Source organism: Aedes aegypti, chromosome 3, assembly GCF_002204515.2.
Source record: "Aedes aegypti strain LVP_AGWG chromosome 3, AaegL5.0 Primary Assembly, whole genome shotgun sequence".
In the NCBI taxonomy this organism is placed as follows: domain Eukaryota; kingdom Metazoa; phylum Arthropoda; class Insecta; order Diptera; family Culicidae; genus Aedes; species Aedes aegypti.
The window spans coordinates 122,030,731-122,058,258 of record NC_035109.1 but is presented as its reverse complement, the minus strand read 5'-3'; the positions used below and the strand labels follow the sequence as shown (position 1 = coordinate 122,058,258).

General features: G+C 36.8%; 1 protein-coding gene across 8 annotated transcripts in view; it reads left to right on the top strand.

The window, feature by feature from the left end:
* LOC5572559 (endothelin-converting enzyme homolog) overlaps positions 1-27,528 on the top strand; it is a 129,878-nt gene that overhangs the window by 37,530 nt on the left and 64,820 nt on the right. Inside the window, exon 1 of one of the 8 annotated variants that reach the window (XM_021849949.1) lies at positions 25,392-25,639. The exons of 6 other annotated variants lie outside the window; for them this stretch is intronic. The gene's annotated coding sequence lies outside the window, so the exon portion shown is untranslated. Of the gene's footprint in view, positions 1-25,391; positions 25,732-27,528 lie in introns of those variants that run through there. One more of the 8 variants, XM_021849948.1, reaches the window with a different exon arrangement.

Sequence of the window (27,528 nt, the reverse complement as noted above, 5' to 3'; positions counted from 1 at the left end):
TCACCCGGGTTTAATATCCGCATACGCTGTCGGACTGCAGAAAGGGGTGCGATAACTTGTGTTTTTTATTCTGGTAAACATTACCATATATCAGTCGCATCGCTACTTGTTTGCAACGGAGTGTGTGTACCTTAAGACAATACCCATTGGTATTCCTGTCCAGACATTTCATAATGGCATTTTCTGCTGGCACGATTCGGAACGATCATCCATTTAGCGGTCGGTGTCAATACCATCATCAATGCGATAAGTTGCCGTCGCACAAGTTCAACGATAACTGTGACGAAGATGTTACAGTCGTCCACGGTCTAGAGGGGGTAGGCGTGTCCAATATTGTTTCCCAATGAGACACGTTTCGGTTGTCAAGCGTTCTGTGCAACACGACCTGCAAACCTCTGCTACAAAGGACGACGCGAGTTGACGTCTGTCGTTGGAGAATGTCGTTTAACTGTATACCTACTGTAAATATAATGCTGTGACGCGACTAAAATGTGACGAAGTTAACCCATTAACGCCCAACTTTCTATTTTGAGGACAGATGCGTAGAACGCCCAGCGTCCTCAAATGAGCATAAGGCAAACGTACCATTACCATAAGGCAAACGTGATATACCACTATAGGTGCAAAGTATCAAAATTTTCAAGCGAAATAGTTGGCCAGCTCTATGAATACCGTCTATTGAAATAACCCTTATTTCGGAGCTAACTCAATAAGAGGCGCAAGTGTTAAACATTTGTTTTGTTAGGGTAAAGATGAATTGAAGCCAAACCACAAATTTCCAAGAGTAACCTTGAGAACCGAACTTCCTTTTGAGCCATAAACTTGATCGATTGGTCTACTTGCTAGTGGTTACCAATCAATCAAATTTTCAGCTTAAATGGATGTTTGGTTTCCCAGATTTGTGCCCTAGAAAATTTAAGGTTTGTCTTCGCCTCATCTTCACCTTAACCCCAGCACGGGAATTCTTTGCTTAGAATACTATAGGCCAGGGGTTTTCAGCCAATTTGGCTCGCGGAGCACTATTTGAAATAAAATTGTTGCGCAGAGCACCTGTTCTTAATCATCACTCCGTTTGAAATCTAGACTTTTAGGAGCTTGAATCAAATACAGTGGGGGACCGAAATCCGTACAGGCTCAAAATCCGTACACTTCATACAAATATTGGGCGTTTTGTATGAAATGGATGGATTTAGATTCATTTCTTAGGCGTACGGATTTTGATCCCGCACTTGTTATTCGTTACTATTTGATCATGTTTCCAGCTTTAATGGATATTTCCACCATGTGTCCTAGTTAAAAAGCTTTGGCTTGAGCGCCATTACTCGCTCTCTGAAACGAGAGAATAAATTGACCATACCCAATGATACATAGAAAGTCCAGATTGATTGAAAATAACTAGTTAAATCGGAACAAACTCACCAAATCCGTTCGTTTGTCGTTTGTCAGCGTCACACTTTTCTCAAAAGACTATTCAGGCGGTGCAGACGAACCACCAGCAGAATCATGACAAATATCTAGCGCACCACAAGCCAGCTTTAAATGTAATCTTTGCAAAAAAACAACAACACATTTTTCATAAATCATAGGCACGCGGCACATCATTATCAGCAAATTCTGGAAAACCACCAGACAAACTGAGAACAAAAAAAAACTTGGTACTGAAGTGTCCGAAAATCGGCAAAGCCAAAAACAAAATCGTTCGGAAAAACTTCTATAGGGGAATTCGGGGTAAAACCGACACCCTAAGCTTATTGATAAAATTTGTGTGCTTTCGCTTGTTAAACGAACCTAAAATTGTTGTAGAATCACATATTGGTTATAAATCTATCAATCTTTGTGATCGCTGGATGATATATTTAGGTTATATAGTGATTTAAATCAAATTAATATTTCATCATTTTTAGGTGAGACAAATGAGAGTGCGGGTAAGAACGACACCCTATTGGGGTAAAACCGACACATGCACTTTGAGTAGAATTTATACGTTGTGAACATCGCCATCACATGGCATATTAAAAGAATGCTTTAAACATGACTTTCGACTTTTATGAACCCTTTCTTTAAATGATTATAAACATATTACGTAAATTATTGAGAAGAGGCCAAAGATTCACTAAATATATGTGAAAATTTCAAATGTCCCATGCTAAGATTATAAAGTTGGGGTGAATACACATGGATATGATTAATTTGTGTTCATGGAATGTTTACGAAGATGAAGTTGTGGCGAATGATTGGTTTCAAAAATAAATACTGTTTTATTTTAACTAGACAGAAAAGTGTTATTATTTTTAGTAATTAAAAACTGTCGAACCTCATAGTTTACAAATAAACAATAAAATTAATTCATTTAATAATCAATACGATTATTTATGTTCAAATTCTATAAATTTTTCAATTTCAAATGAGAAAAATTTCTTCAAGCTTTATTAAATAAGTTTAAACGTGAAACATAGAAATATTATTTTTTAATACTTAATGATAGCTTGTGGCAAGTCATATAGTATCATATTTTAAATGTTAACAAGTTCGCCATCCATGAACTTTACTGGAATTTAAAAATAAAGACTCACATAAACTACAGAAGAAGTCTCCCGACAACAAAGATTACCTGGAGCCACGGCATAAAAATCAACAAGGCAGGCTTTTTACTGAAGTAAATATCAAGTTTGATTGTAAACATGTGACGTCACTCCTATAGTATCATATACTTTCCAGACCACTAGATCATTTTTTTCGCAAATTTGTTCGAGGTGGATAGGAATGACGTCACCAAGTAGCTGTCAGTTTTCGGAATATATCACCTTCTTAATGTAGTACACCGTGGCCTGGAGCTAGATTATGACGCAAAGAGAGGTGTCGATTTTACCCCAAATGAAAGTGTCGATCTTACCCCGAGTGGACATTTATTTTTCAATAGCGTTTCAGCTGTCGAAAAAACAAAAATTAAATTCTTCTTCATGTTATATGAACGTAATAATAGTAAATGATGATGTAGACGCAGAACAAATAATGACATTTTAAAAATTTCACATGCGAAATAGTTAGAGAATAATAGCGAAATATTGCAACTGCTGTTGCTTCTATATTATCCAATATGACTTTGTTGTTTATTTTGGCAGTTTATTGGTAGCTTCAGTTGTAATGTCGTCCAAAACACAACATTTCACAATTTAAAATAAACCGTGGTGGAAACTGTATGAAAATCTGCTCAAAACATGAAAAATCAAAGGGTATCGAGCTTACCCACAGTGTCAGTTTTACCCTGATTTCCCCTACAACTAAATACATTAGCCAACAAATGCTATTCAGCGTTACACAAATCACTACAACCCGGAGGACGTGGCACCTTGTAATATCAGCGGGATCGCGAACAACGGCAGCACGACAAATTTTGCAGGTGGCATAGCACCATCATCCGAATTTATCCTCGAATTCGCGACTACGAAGCAAAAAGAGATTCCACAAAGCACTCGCACCAACGGAAAACCTCGTAGGGAACTGTCATCGTGTGCGTGAAAAAAAAGCAAAAAATATCTCTCTCCTTGTTTTTCTCACAGAAAACTAAAGAAAACATCAGCAGCTTCGTAGTCGCGAATTGCAAACAACGCAAAACCGAAGTAAACTTGACAGAAAATCCAAAACGCAGCCGCCCGCGCGCATGGCTTGCTGCGATCCTCTCAAAACTGCTTTAGTTCAAACCTGAGAGAGACCCGCTAAGACAAAAAAAAATATATCAACGTCATTGCAGCCCAGATTCCGCTGTCACGAAACGTCAAATGCAGCCCGCCGTTTTTGTGGCTGAAAAAATGGGTAGTCAAAATAAATTGTCAGTCGGTGGAGCCGTTTTTTCTAAAGTTGCAGATAAATCTAAACACAAGATTAGTTATTTCTAATGTCTGCTACTTTGCTGGCATGAAATTTCACTCAAATGGCTATTTATGATTCGGTGTGATGCAAACGCAATCATTATTTGCAGAGAGGTTAATGTGAGAGTTTGAACGGCTTGCGCATGATTGATACAAAAACAAAGTGGAATAAGAAAAAAAAACTCAGTAATTACAGAAAAAGAAGACCGACTTCACGAGTCTCGTCTCAGGTTCAAACCACTGAGCGACTTGTTCTTTTTATGCCTTCATTAATATGAATGAATGTTAATCCATTCAGCAGTTCAGCACTCATGGAAATATTCATAATTTTGCTAAAACTCGTGAAATATTCTTAATATTGTAACACGATATAAAAATTTCAATTATTATCGAAATTGCATGTTCCACAGATATTTTCCGATGAAAATAAGTATCCCGATACTTTCACAAGCATAAAGTTTCAAAATATTCGATCGGGGTAAATTGGATACTTTCTACAAAGGCGTTTTCCATACTAAATTCGAGAAAACCAAATTTTGAGCTAAAATTGTCCCATTCTGTATGGAATATTTTTAACCATCCAATAACAAAATTTTGTACTGTTGAAAGTTTCCGTAAAAATATCCTAGGTAGGGGGAGATCCCCCAGTATCGGACACTTAAGCCACTAAATTCATAATTCGAAAAATATTGATTTCATGGGCTCGTGTAACCCATTTATGATAAATATTATCATTTTTATAGTGTACAAAAATAAAATTAAAAATATAAATATGAATTTTGACAATACATTTTGATGATGTATTTTAGTACCAAATTGATCGATCTTGAAAGGTGGCACCCAATACCGGACGCGATCTGGAAATGCCTCGAATTCTGCAAATTTGAATATCATTGAATGTGTACACTATAGGAATAGTTTATAATTACCAATTCAATGCATTTGCAACATTTACAAGAATAATTTGAGTTTTTCTAGGTTTGCAAGATGCCTATCAAAAATCTCTTCCATATATAATGAAAAATAGCACATTATACGATGTTGTTCTGAATGTTCATTCTTCTTAATTTTATTGCATGTTTGATACCATGATCGACGGAACCCATGAAAAATGAAGGTATTTTGAGACACTGACGCAATAATTACAAAGATATCATATAACAAATCAAGCTGTCCGAAGCTGAGGGACAGGAGGTGCCCAACGAAAATTGTAATTTGTCCATATTAAGTTCAAGTATGGTACAAAATACATTCATTCTATCAAATTAGGATTATTTTCGATCATGCTTGCGTGATCTAAAGTATTTTTTCGTATTCAAAATAATTACTAAATATGTTCAAAATTAAGAAAATACGTCAATTTTTTAAAGATTTTCAAACTTTTCTACTTTTCTAAAAAGGCATGCATATTTCAAGGATGTGTTATTCTACGCAAACAATAGTCTACTTAATAGCTTTCTTTTCTACAAATACACCATCTTGATTGGACCATGATTTCTCAATATTTCGACTTTGTCCGGTATTGGGTGCTGTCCGGCACTGGGGGATCTCCCCCTACTTATCTAGAGGAAAAAAAAACAGTGGTCTTAAAAGACATTCTGGGTATGGTGTGGCGTCAAGGCATTTGTTCAAATTTTCAAAACTGTCACGGAGCATCTGTCAAAGCTTCGCGGAGCATTTGGAGATATGAAAACCGCTGCTTAATGGAATCCGATTTCTCTTCTAAACCATACACTATATTCAATGTTTTTTTATAGAAAGGTGGAATGAACTCCTTTTATTTCAGACATCTTCATCAATAGCAGAAAAATCGGATTCGTAAATTTCCATCCAACACTTTTGACTTCAAAATTTGCTACCTATCTTTGGAAGCATGGGTTCAATCCCAGGCTCGTCCCTTTCCTCGTACTTTGTAGTTGTTATATCTCTCACTTGCTTCTATCTTCCATTCTAAATATATCACACTCAAACTATTCGTTCATAGCAAACGCTAGAACCAAAAACGGACAAGAAACCGTTTCCCTAACGCTTCCTACTTCCACGCGCACGCCTTTCTTACGCCTGCTAACCACAAAAGCAAACCTCTCTGCCATGCCTTTCCCCCAATCCATACACTCCCGCATGAACTGACGTGGATGCAGTGGAATATACGGTCTACGTGGGAGTCAGTTCAATGCATCATCAATTCCTCCCCCTTCCCCTCATTGGTCTGCATTCTGACGTGGCAGGTGCCATTGTTGCCTAAAAATAGAAGATCACCAGCACTTATACACTGAGGATGCCTGTTAGTCCCGAGCAGTCATTCGGTTGGTTCCTTGTGTAAGTGCAGCTGATCTGGCGATACTGAAGTGCATCCACGGGCGGCCAATCAAGCTCAAGCTCAAGCAAAATTTGCTACCTATCTTTGGAAGCATGATGATGACTGTCGTTTGAAACGAGGTCCAACTGCAATTTAGTTTGCTATGAGTTGATCACAAACAATTTAGAAGTTTGGAACATGGAAATCAATAGTAAAGCTCATCGATTTCATCATGACAAACTCATTGCGCAAGACCAACTTGAACATGATGATCATGACACCAGATAACCATAAGCCTAACACACTAAATCCGTGTTGGGTGATGATCTATGCGCCCATATGTTGACGCATACGAATCTGAAGGGGAAAGCTTTGGGAACTTATGTGGAAAAAACATGGAGTCCCTGTTTTCGGTTGATGAATCAGTCCATAAAGCAAAACAAACAAATTTAATGTACGAAGTTTGCAAGAAAATCACAGCAAATCGATATGGTCGTTCATGAATCGATCCCTGAATTCAAACACACAGTTGGAACGTGTTAATTTTTTATCAGTGTGCAGTTCTTAATTCAATACTGTTACTTCAATAGGGTCTGATTGACATGAGCGATTTCTCTTCATCGATCCTCTCTTTCGCTAATAACTATAAGATAGAGAGGTTTTGTGCCTTTTTGAGAAAGATTTCATTAGAATATCACTCAAAGGGGTTTTTCCCTCTTTCAAAATTCGTGAGTTAAAATAAATAAATAAATAACTTCGCTAAATTAGATAAATCTGTAATATTTCTTGTTAATGAAGCAAGATATAGTGATTCTTCATCCTACAGCATAAACATATGTTACGAAAAGAGAATCAGTTTTTCTTCAAATAGAACAACGATGTAGAGAAATCGATGAAAGCAGATAAGCCCTTATGAAAAAACAATGCTGAATATTCTACAATGCATTCGATGGATGGTACAAACAAAATTTGTTTGCATGTATTTCGCTAAAATGGAAGGTAATATATGGATTTTGGATGAACTGTGTAAAAGATCTTTTGCTTATCAATAAAAGCAAAACGAGTATTCAGTCTGGTGGTGCTAAATAAATATGGCACGTAAAAATTCAATAGAAAATTATGAACACCTGTATGAGGAAATAAAATTCAAGCTAAAAGTGCGTGTGTTCTTCTGAATTCAAATGATTTGAAAAGAGAACCATCAAAGTCAAACACACGAAGATTTGAAGGATGACCAAGCAACTTGAAGATAATTTGAGGTTTTGAGCGATGTTGAGATTATTTCATTTTAAGATTCGTGGTTTAAAATCGACACCAAAATTCCAATTATCGTGTTATAAAATATGATCATTAGTGAAGTTTCCATAACTTTGCTTTCGAAGTTTTGGGTTTAAGAAATTTCGAAAAAATAAAGCGCAGCCTGATCAGCATATAGGTTGGTAAGGCTTGCATGTGAGTTGACATCAATCATTGTAATGTATTTTTAGCAGCTTGAACGTCAATAATCTAACGTGCAACGCGAAATCAAATAAATATGATTATTATTTTTTTCATTCATTCGTTTAGCCAAATTAAAAAAAGCTGGTTTTCTTATATGTATAACAAGTATAACCAAATATTATGGCTTCTGACCAAACATGTTCACTGGGCTTCTACAACCAAATTAATATTGTAAAAGACACTACTACTGGCTTTTAGTTTTGAAAACGTCGAAGATACGCATGATTAAAATTTGACTTCGGATTTTTTTATGGATTATTGGTTGTAGGCAATTTTCACCTGAATTTATTTTCTACAACACTTACTGTTCGTAAGGTAAGCAACTAGCATGAATTTTGCCTTAATAAAATGCAAAATCAATTCCTTAGAGCTACCACGACACACCTTTAAATTTTAATTGGGATCCGCACAATAAGGCAAGCCATGGGACAGCTGTGATCAGCTGGTTTTTTGTTGACCATGAGATTTTGACGTTTCGCGGTCGCAGTGACCGTTCGATTACAAAGGAAAATGTAAAGCTTCGATTACACTTACATGCTTTGTTTACTCTAGTGTTTCGGTTGCATGCACACTTTTAGTTGTCTTTCCTATCGCGGGAAGCCTCATGGATAGCCTTATAACATTTTTTTTTCTTGAGATTATCTTTATTTTCCCGAAAGATAACTTTTGATAACTATTTTGAGTCTAAATCACAATTGTAGAATACCTTGAGCGTCAAGGGGTTAGAAGGAAGATTTGCCACTTTGAAGTGTGCATAAATACAAAGTAATGGTTCTTCAAGGCTTACGCCATGTGTTGAGGAACTCATCTATTAGGGTATCCGATGTATTTGACCTCAAGCTGTTTTGCGCGTTTTGTGATTTGTTAGGAGTCAACCACATTCAATAATAACTAATATTTCAAAAATCTCGAAAAAAAAATAATAATAAGCAAAAAGAAGCAAATGGACTAACCACAGAAGCGAGTCAAAATACATCCATTACCCTAAAAGAAATTCGGTTCTAAATCAGCTGAACAAAATCCATTATAGGATACATAGGATTAGGGGAAGCTTGTCAACCAATTAGCAAAGTGATGGTTTTCTTTAATTTTAGTCGCACTTCTGAGGACTGTGCTCCGATGAGTCAGTATGCTAATGCATGACGCTACCGAACGGTTATTTACTCAATTCGATGCTATTTGCAATTCGTTTTTGTTGTCTGTCCAGCCATGGATATAAATTGCTACCCATATAGTACCACCTGATCGTACTGAAAAGTCAATCAAGTGCAATCGTACTTATTTTTTTCTTCACCGATCTCTGGCAATGGAAACAACAACTCTCATAAAAAACCGCGAAATCGATGATCCGAAGTGATTGACTCTTTAGCTGGGAAACCGTGTCCGTGAGTTACAAGTTCTGCCTTATTTTTTATGTCATGGAATGAAGTAGAACGAATGGCGATCATTGACGGTACTAATAATTGACCTACAAACAGCTACACTCGGATAATACATTTCTGGAATATCAATGAGCTATTTGTCCCTTACAAACGGGGTAGTGTGTGTCGGTTGGATTGACTCAACACCTCTCCTTGTATCTCCCAAATGCTTTTCTTTTTATTATTTTCCTTTCTGGCATTACGCTTTACTGAAATAGAGGCTGTTTCTCAGCTTAAAAAAACAAATCAAATTTGTTCTGGCCTAATAAGTAAAAATCCCAAACGACTGAAAAAAATATTTAACGAGGGCGAGACGGGTGATAGAGTATGTGTACAAATGAATATCAAAGAGATAAATGTGTATTATCTTATGGCCCGTTACAAATCTTTTAGAGTCTGAAACTATTTATATTATATTCTATTCTAGTGCTTGCACAGCCAATAATTAAAAGCATCATAGAAATATCATCGTTTCTGCTGCTATTTTCCTGTTAGTGTTAATATTTGCAGTATATCATCAATGACATAAATATTAAAATGGTCACGGCCTGCACAGTGGACTAATGGAGTTTAAGATAATTAAAAAAATTAACGGCAATCAGATTATTCACTCATGAATAACATGATTGATGAGATTTTTAGAATTTGGTGTCAGAAGAAACGTTGACAACCGTACCAACCGTTTCATTCTTGGGAAATGGGAATTCGTGCTGGGAGTGGCGAAGTTAAAAAGGTTAAGGTGATTATACAACGAAGTCACACCTCAAATTTTCAAGAGCACAAGACTTGAGAACCAAACAGCGCTCCGCGTTGAAAATCTATCCCATTGCTCACCACCAGCAAGTAAGCAATTTGATTGGTTTTCAACGCGAACTGTTGTCAGATTCTCTCGTCTTGTGCACTTGAAAATTCAAAGTTTGGCTTCGTTGTATAATCACCTTAAGGCACACTCTAATGAGTCCGAATGTATTTTCTCTTAGGATGGAATACAGGTATTTCTTCCTTATATCCGAGCTCTAAAGCCTAGGTTTAAGCGCCTATACTCGCTCTCTGAAACGAAAAAAAAAATCGTGAAAGATATAAAAAGATATACAAAAACTCATTGATTACAACCTTTGAATTGTTCAAAGAAAGTAAAAGGCAATAAAGCGACGATCAGGATTGTATATGTGATATTTTGTACAGCTGGGATTTCGGTTAAGGTTTACGATAATAAAGCGGTTTGTTTAGGAATAGGACCTTAGTAATAATCTGCACTCACTGAAATGAAAAGTAGCTATTAATCAATTAGTTTCTAATACCAAATACTCTCTATTTCGAGTAAATTTCTTTACAGCTTGTTTTTTTTTATTATATGTCCTCTACAATAATCGGTTCGTCGTAATACAGTCCACTCTATATAACTCGAAGAGACCATCGAGTTAGGGAGGCATCGAGGAGTTACAGAAAATAAAAGCAGTGCAACTACGAATCAAGGGACTATCGAGTTAGCCATGAAAACCAATTTTTACTATGGTTCTCTAACTCGATATCGAGATACGAAATATCGAGCAAGGGAGAATTAACTGTAATTTTAACCCCAATGCTCGCTATATGGCACATATTCATAATCTGAAAGGAAACGTTACGCATCCATCACCAGGCAATAACTCATCCATACCATTTCAGTTACAAATTTTCATTAATTCTACAACGTAGTTTACTATGACAACATAATTCATTCTTTCATTTTCTTTTTCTTTTCCATAGGTAAGTCTCGTCAGAATCAAAAACCAGAATAATTTATGTGAGTAGAACGATGACGTTTAGTGAAACCAACACGAAAAACATAATTTATCAACCCACATATCGCATCGGAAACGAGCAAATTTGAGAGTAGAAACCAGAGAATACGTACGTACCGTAAGTGACCTATATCCACACTGAAACAAAATTCGAACATTATATCAGAAGATTAAATACACAATTTAAATACGGTGTACCTTTCGTTTCTCGATGGAGGAATATGAAGGTTCATTAGTTTAACAACTGAACATTTTAACAATGGAGAATTGTTGTTGAAGTCGCCAATGGTGAAAATCTTCCAAATGATTAGATGCATGCATTCCGGTACCACACAGTAAATTCATGGATGTCTACCACCCAGTAACAGTTGTTGTCGACCACGTTGTTTGACGTGTGAATTTGAAAAACGTTTAATATTAGTGAAAGGTGGTGACAGCCTGGCAGCTCCGCCGTCGTGAGCTCTTGTTTATCTTCTGTTAATTTATGCATCGGAAATCTGTCACCACGCATCAGAGCGTGGTCGCACAACGCACGCCGATTGAGCTTAACTTCCCGACTAAAATGTACAATTAATTTAACAGTTGGATATACTCAAATACCATTAAACCTACGGTATACAATAGTCTTCAATTTACATATTGTTAAATGTTTCAAAAACAGCAATAGAATAACTATTGAAACAATCATATTGAAATAAATAAATGCTACGAATGAAGTCATAATTATAAGGAAGAGTTATTTACAAACACCAGTTTTGGTCACAATGTGTAAGAATATTTATATGTAAAAACGACTCTCGTTTTAAATGTAAAACTGCCATTTGTTTTATGGTTAATCTGTTTGAAAATATGGTGTTGTTACAATCAAGTCTATTCTATTTCAATAATATTTTTATCAGGGTTTAAAGCTGTGCGATCAGGCAGTTGCGCATCTCGTCTCAAATCGCGCAGACCACGTGACGCGGGCAAAGGAACAAGCGATACACCGTTTTGTTTGCAAATAATTACCGTCAGATGCTGGACACTAAATGACGACTAATTTATACTGCTCGCTTACTAACCATATTGTCTACGGTGGCGGTGGTGGATGGTAGGCCGAAAGTTGTAACTTGTGCAGAAATATTGCTTGTCTGTACGAGAAGCGACTGCCCTTGTGGCCTGTTTTCGGCCTTTTTTTTCCTTTCGCTGGGTGAAAATGTTTTGCTTTTCAAGATTGTGTCGTCTATTTTCCGTTGTTGGTGTTCAAACCAAGGCCCGTTTTGAAGAGGATTCAACAACACTCAGAAGAGTTCAGTAGATCTACTCTCAAAACTATATGTCTTAATGCAGTGAACAGAAAACGACAGTCTACAAGTATCGTAACTTATACTAATTGGTAATAATCAATACGAATCTGTATCGTCATAAAAGTGTTGAAAGTCGCTTATCGAATCGACAGTTCCGCACTTGTGCTTTTATTACCTGTTTTGAATTCAATGTGTTAAAATTTATGTAAAACAACGTGACAACGTGTTGATGAATTCCAGCTGGTCATCGCACTTCAACTTCTTTTAGTTCCGGAGTCAGAAAGTTTACTGATTGAGGAGAATAAACTAGACTAGAGACTTCGACAGGATTTTGGTCAGGTTTTTTTTAATATTGCAAGCTTGGCATTTTCACATTTTCAGGAAAGTATGATAACTGAAAACGTTTGTTATACATTTGCCAAGAACGAAAAACTACTTCTGACCTTCTTCTTCTTCTTCTTGGCATTAACGTCCCCACTGGGACAGAACCTGCTTCTCAGCTTAGTGTTCTTATGAGCACTTCCACAGTTGTTAACTGAGAGCTTTCTTTGCCAAAGTTGCCATTTTTGCATTCGTATATCGTGTGGCAGGTAAGATGATACTTTATGCCCAGGGAAGTCAAGGAAATTTCCATTACGAAAAAATCCTGGACTGACCGGGATTCGAACCCAGACACCTTCAGCATGGCTTTGCTTTGTAGCCGCGGACTCTAACCACTCGGCTAAGGAAGGCCCTTTACTTCTGACCTAAAGGATCGTAAATGGATCATTGATTATTTTAATGATCCATTGAAATTTGTGCACGCTATACAACTTCTCAGCAAGTTTTTGGGTTCCATGGGGGTTTTCAATAACAAAAAAATAGACTCATTGGAGTCAAATTCCGCGATTTCCGCAAGTCAGTTTGAAGAAACTTTCATAAGGATGGAAATATGTTTTAATGTTTTTCAATTTTGTCGATTTTTTTTAATGTTCGTGTGGAAAACGAGTTTGTTAGCTTCCCAGCCTATTTTGTCAATGGCTAGTTTGCCACTGACTTGTCACTCACATTACCGCCGTGTTCAAGATTCAAGATTCTCTGCCTAAATCCAGCAAATTCAAAAATGTTGAATACGATTGGCGGCACCCTTTGCTTTCTATCTTTTATCGAAGGATCTGTGCTAGAGACTGCATCGATTTGCTGCTCTGAAAATTTATCCATAGCATCGATCTGATTGCTCTTCTTAATACAGTTTTCAACATTATCCATTTAATTCTTACAAGGGAAGGTCACGATGGTGTTACACGGGGTTTTCAACCGGACTATTTTTGTTAGATTCTACATGTCAAAATATGAAAAACCCAAAAGCCTTTCGGGTGATGGAACAGTGGTGTAGCCAGGAGGGGCTCTGAAAGGGGCAATTTTGTACGTATATTTTATTATTAGGCTAATTGGAAATTTGACAAAAATATTTTTTCAATATCTATTGTGATGGTAGAGAACAGAATTGACATTAATTTATGTTTAAAATGTATTTTCCATGCCATAGGCGCAATCGAGATGGGTTTAGTATTGGTATACTATTCTAATAAAACCAAATTTGTTTTGGTGTCCATATTCCATGATGGTTACGCCAATGGCATGGAAAATACATTTTAAACATACTTTAATGTCAATTCTGTTCTCTACCATCACAATATATACTAAAAAAATATTTTTGTCAAATTTCCAATTAGCTCAATAGTATAATATACGTACAAAATTGCCCCTTTCAGAGCCCCTCCTGGCTACACCACTGGTCCATCACCCGAAAGGCTTTTGGGTTTTTCATATTTCGACATGTTGAATCTAACAAAAATAGTCCGGTTGAAAACCCCGTGTAACACCATCGTGACCTTCCCTTGTTAGAAGAGAGCGTTCTAGAAAAAACGTCTTGTCTTACATTTTTACACGTTTAGTGATAGTTTTGAAACTCACCTTTATGAAGATATTCAGATATTCAACCTCTTAGAAATGACCTTCTAAACTATTTTCCACTTTCACTTCTGCCTAACTACGTTTTCTTCTTCATCCTCTTAGCATTACATCCTCACTGGGACAGAGCCTGCTACTCAGCTTAGTTTTCTTATGAGCGGTTCCATAGCTATTAACTGAGAGCTTTCTTTGCCAAAGTTGCCATTTTCGCATTCGTATATCGTGTGGCAGGCACGATAATACTCTATGCTCAGGGAAGTCAAGGAAATTTCAATTACGAAAAGATCCTGGACCGACCGAGAGTCGAAGACACCTTCAGCATGGCTCTGTTTTGTTACCACTCAGCTAAGGAGGGCGCCTAACTTCGTGCAAACAAGAATATAAAAGGGATCAATAGGTATACAAACAAGTATTGAAACGTTTTGATTTGCAGCAGATGTAGCCAATATATGATCGGTTTAGAAACCTGGCTTGCAAAGTTTAAGGTTTCACGATTTAGCAAATCAAGTTTAAACAAGGACGAGTTGGGGGTTTTTGGATGACTTAGGGCCGATTTCTTCACCTTCGCTTAGGCCGTAAATCACGTTTACCCATACGTTCAAACCAGGTTTAAGGCCTAAGCGATGGTGAAGAAACCGCTTATTAGACATATATCTGTGTATTTCGGATATCTAAATAGCTTTCCATGAAGATGCTTATTACGCTTTTAATTTTGAAACCTAACTTCGATACCTTGAAAACTCAATACAATGTATACAAGTCGCGCTTATACCCAGACAACCAGAAGTCGCATAGCAGTATTCAAACAAAGTCGTTTATTTGTATAAACTGCATCACTCCCGCACTACATGGTGGATGAAATCGTTCGATCGATGAGTTTCCTCGCATAAAACGCTATTTTATGAGTTCATATTTACATTCCGTTTCGTCCCGTATACTTTTACAAAGTAAGTCGGGTCAATCCGTAGCAGCTGTCAAAAAAACTTTGTTATCATAAATTAAGTCGCATAAGAGTACTTACTAATTCGCAAGAAAGTCTGCATACTCGCATTGCATGTTGTGTTTCATCATATAAAATATGTACGTATATCGCCTCCACTTTTGCACGTATAAGGCACTTTCGCGACATCTTATACGTGAAACTTTGCACGTATAAGCGTCGCATAACGCAAAAGGTGATTTGGTTATACGTACATTCTGGTTGTCTGGGTAGTTGACGTCTCTGGATTACAGATGAACCATTAAAAATCGCAGAAAACGATTACAACATCCAGAGTTTCTGTCGGCGCAATGGCTGACAGATTAGAAGACCTGCTTTGCTTTTGACGGATGATGATCGAAGTGAATAGTAAGCAAATGAGATCATTGCAGGCATGTTCCTGTCATGTCTACCTATCTCAAGTGATACTCTATCTTATGACTCTGGTACCTTTTACTTGTTCGTACCTACGAGATTTCTGAGCTACAAATACTGGCTGCTGTAGGCAGGGCTGCCATATACACAGATTTATCTGTATTACATAGATTTTTTATTCTGACTCAGATTCAATTTGTATGGAACACAGATTTTCTTTCAACAATTTTTGTATGGACACAGATTTTTTTGTGTGATTTTCTAACCGGTGGATACAGATTTTCTATCAAATCATCTGGCTGTAGGCGCAGAGGGGAGACTTCCCGAATGGTGGACGGATTAACATATTAGTTTATTTTTATTTGCAGGTTATAAAAGTGGCGACGAGGATCATGGAAACGTGTGTTGACGATTACACTAAAACCTCAATTCTCGAAAACGTATTCAAATAGACTCAACTCAAAAAAGTATACAAACTTACTTTATCGATTCTACGTGTTTCGCTAACGAAATTCTACACATTTCGCTCTGTACCAACTCGATTTTTCACTTTTATAACGTTTAATTTCCGGATTTACAAAACGACGAAAATAAGATTTTCAACTTTCGCAACCTAACCACTACTTTCGCCGCTTCGCTGTATGGAGAGACAAAATGACTTAACCACGAATCAAAACAAAACACTACTTGAGTCGATTTTACACTGATAGTAAAACGTCGCAAGTAACTGAATAAATCGGCTTATCATTTTGTAATTTTTTTTTGTGGGAAATAACAGGAACACCATAGTTTTTGAACGCGAGTTTATTGTATGCAAAATTTAAGCAATGTACACGGCGAATAAATGTTAAAAAGGTGATTCATTTTAAAACAGTTTTAGAAGACAGATTGTGATTCTTCTGAATTAATTTTCTCAAAACCGTATGGAAGTTACTTACGTCGATTTGAAAAATTAATCGTGAATTTATGAAGTCTTTTTTACGCTACCTCAATTTAAGTCATTTTTTTACGAAGTAAACTCAATTTACGGAAATTATTGACCTCCGGTTGGGGAAAACCGTTGGAAACCCATACAATATGGGTATTTTTGGAACGGGACCGACGAGTAGATGACGGGAATCGATGTCTGGCACCAATTTGGAATCCAAGATGGCGACCTCTGGTTTAAAAAAATCGTTGGAAACCCATACAATGTGGGTATTTTCGGAACAGGCACGACGAGGGGATAACGAAAAACGATGTCCGATGCCATTTTAGAATCCAAGATCCAAGACCTCTAGTTTGGGAAAATCGTTGGAAACCCATACAATATGGGTGTTTTCGGAACGGGTACGATGAGTAGATGACGAAAATCGATGTCCGACGCCATTTTGGAATCCAAGATGGCGACCTCTTGTTTGGGAAAACCGTTGGAAAATCGTTGGAAACCCATACAACATGGGTGTTTTCGAAACGGGCATGACGAAGAGATGACGAAAATCGATGTCCGACGCCATTTTGGAATCCAAAATGACGACCTCTGGTTTGGGAAAACCCATACAATATGGGTGTTTTCGGAACGGGTACGATGAGTAGATGAAGAAAATCGATGTCCGACGCCATTTTGCAATCCAAGCTGGTGATATCTGGTTTGAGAAAATCTTTGGAAACTCATGCAATATGGGTATTTTCGGAACGCGCACGGAGAGGGGATGACGAAAATCGATGTCCGACGCAATTTTGGAATCCAAGATGGCGACCTACGTTTGGAGAATATTATTGACAAAAATCGATGTCTGACGCCATTTTTAAATTCATTCACCAAAACCTCAATCAACGAAGTCTGTTATTACGCAAATTCAATTGACGTCACTTGTTTAACGAAGGAAATTCATAAACATCAGTACAGATTAGTACATTGATCCGTTTGCTTATATTAAGGTAAAGTAGGCCGTCATTGAAAATTGTAGTGGGCATCGATGATTGTGGCCAATCCGTCTCACCATTGCGAATTAAAGAAAAACACTAGGTTTTGCACTGACATTGCTGAAAATGTATCAGCATACTTTCTGTATGGAAGCGCCAGTAGTGATACTTTTATGAATCAATATTACTTAAGATTGCTGAGTTTTATCACTTTGAAATTGCAATCTGCAAAATCAACATGGCAACCAAAACGAATGAGTGCTACTTAGCCTTCAGAGTTTAGATTTTATGCTATAAATAAGTATCATCAATGCACAACTACTTAAGTTTGTAGATACTCAGGCCTATGTATCGTGGAGTCCTTGGAAGTACAAAAACATCGACACAACTCAATACAACACTTCATTTGCTAATATGGATAGTAAAAAGCTTTGCAATATTGAAGTAATAAAACTTGGAGCACCAAAAACACCCGTATATTTATGTAACTCTCAGGAACTACAAGATAACATCGAATTTCTATATCTTAAAGTAAAGTCAAAGTTATCGGTCGAATTTGTTTGAATAAGGCTTATTTGTTTTATAGTAAAAACCCATGAAAAAACCTTATTGTGATGGTTAGTTTGGTTAAATGGAAGATATGGTACTTTCATGATTTGTCAGAGTTGTCTGCGCCATTTTGAGCCGAAGACAGTTATAGGGGCCTAAACTACCCTTTGTGAAAAGAGTAATTCATAAATAACTTAGTTACTTCAAAAGATAGCGTGATGCAGATAACACGGCTTTAAAAGAACGCGTGATTTTGTAGAAAACGCAAAATAAATTACAAATTATAGAAAAAATATGATTTTTTGGGGCCATTCACATACAACGGCAAATATCTCAAAAAGTATAAGAGATAGAAAAATCGCGTCTTCGACAAAGTTGTTTCAAATTGCCAATTCTACAACTTAGCCGAAGACACCATACGTTTATCTAAATCAAGACGGGTTCAGCTCCTCCTAAGGTGATACATTATGCTCATTTTGTGGAGAAAACCAGGAAGGGTAGGTGAGGAAGGGCTGGCCGTTTTGTTTACAAACATCTGAGACAGGTAGTCGCACAATTGACTTCTGATTGGTTGGAGAAACAGTGTTATCAAGAATTATTCTAATACGGTCGCACCTGCTCCATGTGTGCTGTATACTTCTTTCTCTCTTTTCTACAATTTCCTGCACACTTATGGCAGCACGGTTAGTTTTAGTTTCAGCAGTAATGACTTCTGATTGGTTGGAGAAAAAGTGGTTTCAGAATTTATTCTAATGCAGCCGCATCTGCGCGTAGCATGGTTAGTTTCAGTTTGAGCGTTATCCAGGCCTGGCAGTATTTTTTTTTTTTTTTGAATTTCTCTATTAGTATCATTCCAAACATTACATTCATTATTTCTTATATCTAGGTGTTCTGTGTTATTAGACAACACTATCATCCTAATTTGGTAAAACAAATCTAAGATTTTATTAACATTTTGTTAACAACATGTTACATTTCATTTGCCGTAGCAGTTCAGATTTTTTACAGGTGAGTTGATTTCACCTGCTTATAAGAGAAAAAAAAAGTTTTTAATATACTTAACCTAACTTAACCTAAACATATAACGCATTAATCGTGGCAATAGAAGATTGTAACGATTTTTGCCTGAAATTATTTATTATTTTATTTGACATTTGTTCAAATGTTTCAACATTGGATATTCTATGTAACTCATTGGTACTATACCAGGGAGGAAGCCTCAGAATCATTTTCAAAATTTTATTTTGAATTCTCTGCAGAGCTTTCTTCCTGGTATTACAACAGCTAGTCCATATTGGTACAGCATACAACATGGCTGGCCTGAAAATTTGTTTGAATATCAAAAGCTTGTTCTTAAGACAAAGTTTTGATTTTCCATTAATAAGGGGATAGAGACATTTTACATATTTATTACATTTGGCTTGAATGCCCTCAATGTGATTTTTGAAAGTTAAATTCTTATCTAGCATGAGCCCTAGATACTTAACTTCATCTGACCAATTTATTGGAATCCCTCTCATCGTGACAACATGTCTACTTGAAGGTTTCAAATAAAGAGCTTTTGGTTTATGTGGGAATATTATTAGTTGAGTTTTGGAAGCATTAGGAGAAATCTTCCATTTTTGCAAGTATGAAGAAAAAACATCCAAACTTTTTTGCAATCGACTACAGATGACACGCAGGCTTCGTCCTTTGGCGGAGAGGCCTGTGTCATCCGCAAACAAAGATTTTTGACATCCCTGAGGTAACTCCGTTGTCTAGTGTGGTGCTTCCTTCAAAGGACATAACCGTCCACTGGAAGCATTAACGTGTAGATGTCTTTAAAAAAAAAAAAAAAAAAAACTCAGGTAAGTCAGATGTGAAAATATTGTATGATATTGGTCCCAAAATGCTGCCTTGGGGAACACCAGCTCTTACAGGAAGTCTTTCAGATCTGGAGTTTTGATAATTAACCTGAAGTGTACGATTTGACAGATAACTTTGAATTATTCTAACAATGTATGTTGGAAAATTAAAGTTTTTCAATTTTACAATCAAACCTTCATGCCAAACACTGTCGAATGCTTTTTCTATGTCTAGAAGAGCAAGACCAGTAGAGTAGCCTTCAGATTTGTTGGAACGGATCAAATTTGTTACACGTAAAAGTTGATGAGTGGTCGAATGTCCATGGCGGAATCCGAACTGTTCATTGGCAAAAATTGAATTTTCGTTGATGTGGGCCACCATTCTGTTCAAAATAACCTTTTTAAAAAGTTTACTGATGGAGGAAAGCAAACTGATTGGACGATAGCTAGAAGCTTCTGCAGGATTTTTGTCTGGTTTTAAGATTGGAACAACCTTAGCATTTTTCCATTTGTCAGGAAAATATGCTAATTGAAAACATTTGTTAAATATATCAACTAAAAATGATAAGCAACTTTCTGGAAGTTTCTTGATGAGGATGTAGAAAATTCCATCATCGCCAGGAGCTTTCATATTTTTGATTTTTTTAATAATAGTTCTCACTTCTTCCAAATCAGTCTCCCAGGCATTTTCGAAAACGTTCTCTTGATTGAGAATATTTTCGAACTCCTGAGTAACTTCATTTTCAATTGGACTAGTAAGTCCTAAATTAAAATTGTGCGCACTTTCAAACTGCATAGCAAGTTTTTGAGCTTTTTCGCAATTAGTTAGTAATAATTTGTTTTCCTCTTTCAATGCCGGTATTGGCTTCTGAGGTTTTTTCAAGATTTTATATAATTTCCAAAAGGGCTTAGAGATAGGGTCCAATTGAGAAATTTTATTTTCAAAATTTTTGTTTCTTAAATCTGCAAAACGTTTCTTGATTTCTTTCTGCAATACCTGCCATATAATTTTCATAGCAGGATCACGAGTACACTGAAATTGCCTTCTCCTCACGTTTTTAAGACGGATCAAGAGTTTAAGATCATCGTCTATAATCACGGATTCAAATTTTACTTCACATTTTGGAATTGCAATGTTCCTGGCTTCAACAATGGAATTTGTTAAAGTTTCAAGAGCATTGTCAATATCAATTTTAATTTCTAAAGAAATGTTAACATCAAGATTAGAGTCAACATACGTTTCATATATATTCCAGTTGGCTCGTAAATAATTGAAAGTGGAGCTGATAGGATTGAGAATCGCTTCATGCGATATTTGAACTGTAACATGAGTAATCAGTTGGCTACAAAGATGACTAGAGTCGGTTAAGACCAAGTCAATCGTAGATGGGTTTCTAGAAGAGGAAAAACATGTAGGGCTATCAGGGTATTGAATTGAGAAATATCCTGAAGAGCACTCATCAAATATAATTCTGCCGTTGGAAATACTTTGAGAATTATTCCATGACCGATGTTTGGCATTAAAGTCACCAATGACAAAAATTTTGACTTATTTCGAGTCAATTTACGCAAGTCAGTTTGGAGCAAATTAACTTGCTGTCCAGAGCATTGAAAAGGCAAATAGGCAGCTATGAAAGTATATTTACCAAGCTGTGTTTCAACAGAAACACCTAAAGTTTCAAAAACTTTAGTTTCAAATGACGAAAACAGTTGATGTTTTATACGCATATGAATGATGATTGCAACTCCCCCACATGCCCCATCAAGTCGATCATTACGATAAACAAAAAAGTTAGGATCTTTTTTTAGTTTGAATCCAGGTTTTAAATAAGTTTCGGTAATAACTGCTATATGCACGTTATTAGCTGTAAGAAAATTAAACAGCTCGTCCTCTTTACCATTCAGAGAACGAGCATTCCAATTTAAAATATTTAAATTATTATTTGGATCCATTAGAAAAACGTAATCCAATAACAATTTGATTTGTAAATTTTACACCTACTTGGATTGCTTCAGTCATAGTGGTGGCTTTGAACATTGCATCAATCATTAGATTCAATTGTTCAGTTAGAAAATTAATATCAGAGGCAGACATATCATCTGATGATTTCCCATTGGAATTTTCGGTAGACGAAGAAGCGGGGTAGGAGTTGCCTGTGGCGGTAGGGTTTTTTCCATTTGATTTGAAACAAGTAGAATGGGTACTCATGGAACGAATAGGGGAAGAGTTCAAATTTCCTGCTACGATATCGGCAAAGGATTTACCGTGGGTAGATACATTCGACATTGAAAGATTCGAACGGCTACCCGACGGATTAAAATTTGTTTGTGCATGAGCATGATTATGATCTTCCTGGTGAGTATGATTCCTAATCAAGCGATCATTAACTGAAAAATGAGCATTGTTCGATACTCTACCAGGCAAATTCCGGAAACGACCGTTATCGTAACGGATATTATCCTTCATCTGCCTGGCACGAGCCTCAACTACTCTTTTGCGTGAAGGGCATTCCCAAAAGTTAACTTTGTGAGGGCCCTTGCAATTGGCACATTCAAACTCTCTGGTATCTTCTTTCACAGGACAGTCGTCCTTAGCATGAGAAGAACCTCCGCAAATCATGCATTTAGCATCCATGCGACAATTTTTTGTACCATGACCCCACTTTTGGCACCGACGGCACTGAGTGGGGTTCTGGTAATTTCCTCCAGGTTTTTGGAAATGTTCCCACGTCACACGGACATCGAACATAAGTTTAGCTTTTTCTAAAGCTTTAATATTATTTAGTGCTTTTTTGTTAAAGTGAACTAAATAATATTCTTGAGAAAGCCCTTTCCGAACAATGCCAGATTGGGTTCTCTTTTGCATAATGATTACTTGGACTGGGGAAAATCCAAGTAAATCATTTATTCCATTTTTGATCTCTTCAGGTGACTTATAGTCACTTGAGAGACCTTTTTGAACAAACGTTCAGTTTTGTCGTCATAAGTAAAAAATTTGTGCTTCTTCTCTTCAAGATGTTTGAGAAGAAGTTCGCGATCTTTAAGAGTTTCCGGCAAAACGCGACAGTCTCCTTTCTTTGCGATTTGGAAGGAAACCTTGGTTCCCCTAATGGAGTTCAAGATCTCCTGCCTAAATCCCCCAAATTCGGAACAACTGACCACGATAGGCGGCACTCTTTGCTTCCTCACTTGAATCAAAGAGCCTGGGCTAGAGGCTGCTTCGATTTGGTGTTCGGAAAATTTGTCTAGAGCATCGAACTGATTGCTCATTTCGATACAATTATTCATTTCACCCTTGGAAGAAACTTCGCATTCCGGGGAAGCGTCCTTTCTTCCATTCTTGCCACGTGTAGTGACAGTTTTAAAACCCACTTTTTTGGAAGGAAGTAGTGAATTCAGAGATTCACCCTTACTTTTGTTAGTTGTTGATACCATGTTTAGTTAATAAACGAGAAAAACCTGACCTTCGAGAGGATTTTTCCCTAGACGGTGTCCAAGAAGGATTACCACCGCTAGCTTTCGCCTGGCAGTAATGTTTGTAAACAAAACGGCCAGCAAGTTAAAGATGGCCTCCTAGCCACTTTCGCCAAGTCAGATAACCTTACTCTGGCTACAGAGTACAATGAACCAGCGTTGATCTAAAGGTTATAAAAAAATAGTTTGCTTTCTCACTGCTAGATGGATTGATCACAAAACTTTTTCCATCAAAATATGCGCTTCAATATACCAAGAAACTTCTCCGAACAAACTATATCGCTAAAATGCACGGTTTGAGCGTTATTCAAAAAACGCATGAACAAAGGAGCAAAACTCTTAAGAAAATTGTTTTTTTTTTTCTATTATTTTCTGAGAAAAAGCCTTCAATTTAAGAATTTTTCCGTATCATCCTAGTGTAAATTAACGAACACTAAACAATTAGCAATCATTTGTGTCGTAAAATGGTATATAATCCAGGGTGGCGAATACTGGTACATGGCGAATACCGGTACACCTTCCCTAGTCAGTATTGATTCCTGCCATCTGTGGTATAAGTGCTCTAATGAAAACCATGAAAAGATGACTTCGACCCATCGTTTAGAGACAATTCTCCTCCGATTTCGGATCCTTTTCCACCATTATTTTTGTAAGATCTAAATCTAAACAGCCCATGAAAATATGACAAATAAATTATGACATCTAAAAATATTGAAAAAGTTGTTGCAGTTTGTAATAAAAAAAATGTATTTCAATTTGCAATAGCATAATTTAGTTTTACTAAATTAGGATGATAGTGTATTGGCTAATACAGATTACCTAGAATTATTAAATCATGTAACATAAAACTAATAAACAAATAGAAAAACTGCATCTTTCCTACAGTGTACAGTGTTCCAGTTTAAAAAAAAAATATGGCAGAAATTGTACATTCTCAATATTTTACTATTTTCAACCAACAAAAGTGTTTTTAAAGAAAATTTACGGTTGAAGTCTTTATTTTGGGCATAGTCACAATTTTTTGGTTCTCATAGAGCAAAATACTAAAAAAAACCTGTTTTTCAAACATGTTTTGGCTTTCAACTTTTTCAAAAAACTGCCGTTTAGGCAAACTAAGAGAATAAGAATCTTCTACGATCGATTCTTTAGCCTTAGAAGCACGTTTGAGCAGGATAACTCCGCAGGGAGTGGCGGGGAGCGATATGTACGATATAAAAAGCTCTCCTTTAATTATTTAAAGTACTTATAATAATAGGTATCAATATACCTAAATTTGCATGGGTTTTGGTAAATATGAATTAGTTGAGCTTTGAAGCAGACATGTGCAACTATTTAACGTCCGGACATGTAGAAAAATATTTTGCTTTAAGAATTCTTGTGTGTACTCTTAACTATCTGATCTTGTAAATCAATGTTTGACTTTGTTTTCAATTGAAAACTAAGTTTGGAAATTGGGGTTTTGCCAGCTTTTCAGAAATCTGGACCTCTTTGCTGTGATGGCAATCACTTATCAACAAAGGTGCCTAGTAGATCTTGATTCAAATTATCCTAGGAGCGGAATCTTGAATTGGTTCTTATGACCATTCACATAGAATTAGATTGTAACCAGCATACAGCAAACGTTTTAAAAGCTTACTTACTTTGCTTACTTCTACAATTCAGGAACGTACCTTTCAAGTTCAAGGCCGTATACGAGTCAACAATATCAGATAACATTACATGTTAGATTTACAAGTAACCGCTACCAGCAACGTCACTTGCAGTCGAGTGCAGTCAGCAGTGGTGTCTACCTTGTATGGTAGTAAATGTGATATCTAGACAACAACGGTGCGAGCACCGATTTAAGAGGACGAACAAATGAGTTCAACGAATTTCAATTAATAACTGATTATATGGATACATTCGATCAACTTAGATCGGAAAGAAACTTCGTATCAATGATTTACCACACCATTCATCAATAAAGATACAATGAAGTCAATTAGCTTCGGAAGAATCCGCGACGAATGTGCCACTAATAAAATACCAATAAAACCTGCTCAACCGCCCCTATGTCGGTATGTGTTAAGCAGAAACCAATTATGAATGTCTACTACTTTGCGCAAATGACTTTCTTCCTACAATGCAGTTTATTACGAGGGTGCACTTTAGTTAGTATCGGAGATTTGCTCGTAAGAATCGAACGACATTTCGCGCTCGCGGTCATCCCACAAGTGAATTGCGTCTTTTGGCATAAAATTATTAATAAACGGCATTCCCGGCAATTAGCGGCGAATAGTATTGTGTCGTGCCGGTAGTAAATCGAATAAGTACGAAACGACAGCAAAGTGCACCCATTATTGCATTTGATGTGGTTCCAGGAGATCTCCGAGCGCTGTAAATTCTGCCAAAGCTATTAAAAGTTGTTTTGTTCCATCATCAGTGCAATTCAATCTTCACGTGTGTCGCGCCGCGTCGATTGTTGAATCACAACAGTTTAATCAAATTGAAACCGTAAATATCAATCAAAACGGGGGCAGTGCCGACAGTTTAAGAGTGATGGCTATTTACGAGCGGCAAAGTTGAACCTGTTTAGTGTTTACGATTTACAGGGTTAATTGATACTACGCGAGAGGTCAATCGATTGAATCGAAGATGAACGGGGGACGGGTTCGTTGGACAAATCCTGCTCGCAAACAAGACATCTAATGAATAACCAGTTCTCGATGATGATGATGATGATGCAAATCAGTTCTAATTAGGACGGCATGCAATACACATCTTTTTTTTCTTCTCTCATAGCCGTCATTAAAATTAAAGTTCCTTGCCCTGGCAATTTGAGGCTACAAATCATTGTTTTCAGTTATATTAATCTTCCAAAACTACACAATTAATATCTTCTGATTTTGGAGAAATTCAAATTGAAATGAGTTGCATGCAATAATCTCTATTCGCACTTGCTTGGAGAATGCATAGTTCCAATCTGGGAGGGAGAGAGCAATACAAAATTTCTGTTCGTCATAGTGAGCCGGGATTCCGCTGTCACGAACTGTCACTGTGAGCCCAGATCTCAAACATTGGACTAGCATGGACAAAGCGCGTAACTGATTAAAACACATTTTCGCATTTCATCAAAAGTGACAAAAATTGAATGAAAATAAATTCATGCACATAATGCAAGTAATGTCACGTGATCCCAGTGAACCACGTATCGTATAAGAATGTGCATCCAAAATCACATATTAATGCGTCCAAAATCAGAATTGCACAAGATGCCATATTAAGCGTTATCAATGTCAATACAAATTGTATATAAATCCCCAATACGATTCATAAATGACAATCTGTGTTGACAACAAAACATGTCGTAAATAGTGCAACATCGAATCACGTTATGTTATACAAACTGACAGATCATATATCAATCCAGTGAGCATCGTATGAAATCGCAAAAACATAGCAAAAATTGCTCATCAAACTTTGTCTATCTGCTGACGGTGGGCCTCAAAGAACAACAAAGTATGTGTCGTTTTACATGAAACATGTATTAACATTGGCAAATAATCACCCATTGGATAAGTAACCCTTGATGGTACAGTGGTAAGGTGCCCGTTTTCTGATCCAGAGGTCCCGTGTTCGAGACTCGCTGGATTTTTTTTTTATTTTCATCCAAATTTTGTGGCATCGTATATCTGATCGCAGAAAGTCCGAATAAGTCGTGCCAAGTACGCATATAGCCTCCACTTTGGTAGGTATATAGCCTTTTCGTGCATTCTATACGATTGAATTGATTCATATAGAACGATGTATAACAAAAGTTATACCAACCAAAATGTTGACTGGGGAGCACCTTTCAACTGATTGAATATAACCCAGTCGATTCGTAATGTGGTTTAAGGTTTTTAAGTATCTCAGACCTTCAAACACTCTATGGAATTTAGAAATAAAAAAAGAGCTTCCAATATATTCAGAAAGCAGCTGTGGATTCTCTATATAGTGGACAAACTTTCTGCCCAACCATTTCTTGGATATCGTATGCCATCCAAACTATTCTGCAATAACAGTACATAAAGGTCAACAAGGTCAACAAAATTCACATGGCATCTACATGTATATTATGTAAAACGCCATGGAATGCTCCGTGCAAAATGGAAGTTCCGTTCACTCCTGTTTTTTCAACTTTCCCGTTAAATATCCTTTGCTTTTTATATACACAAACACGTCGGAACACTTCAGGAACATAACTATGGAAGAATCATTCTAATCCGTCGAGCCGTTCTCAAGCCATTTCGTGACATACAAACACCACTC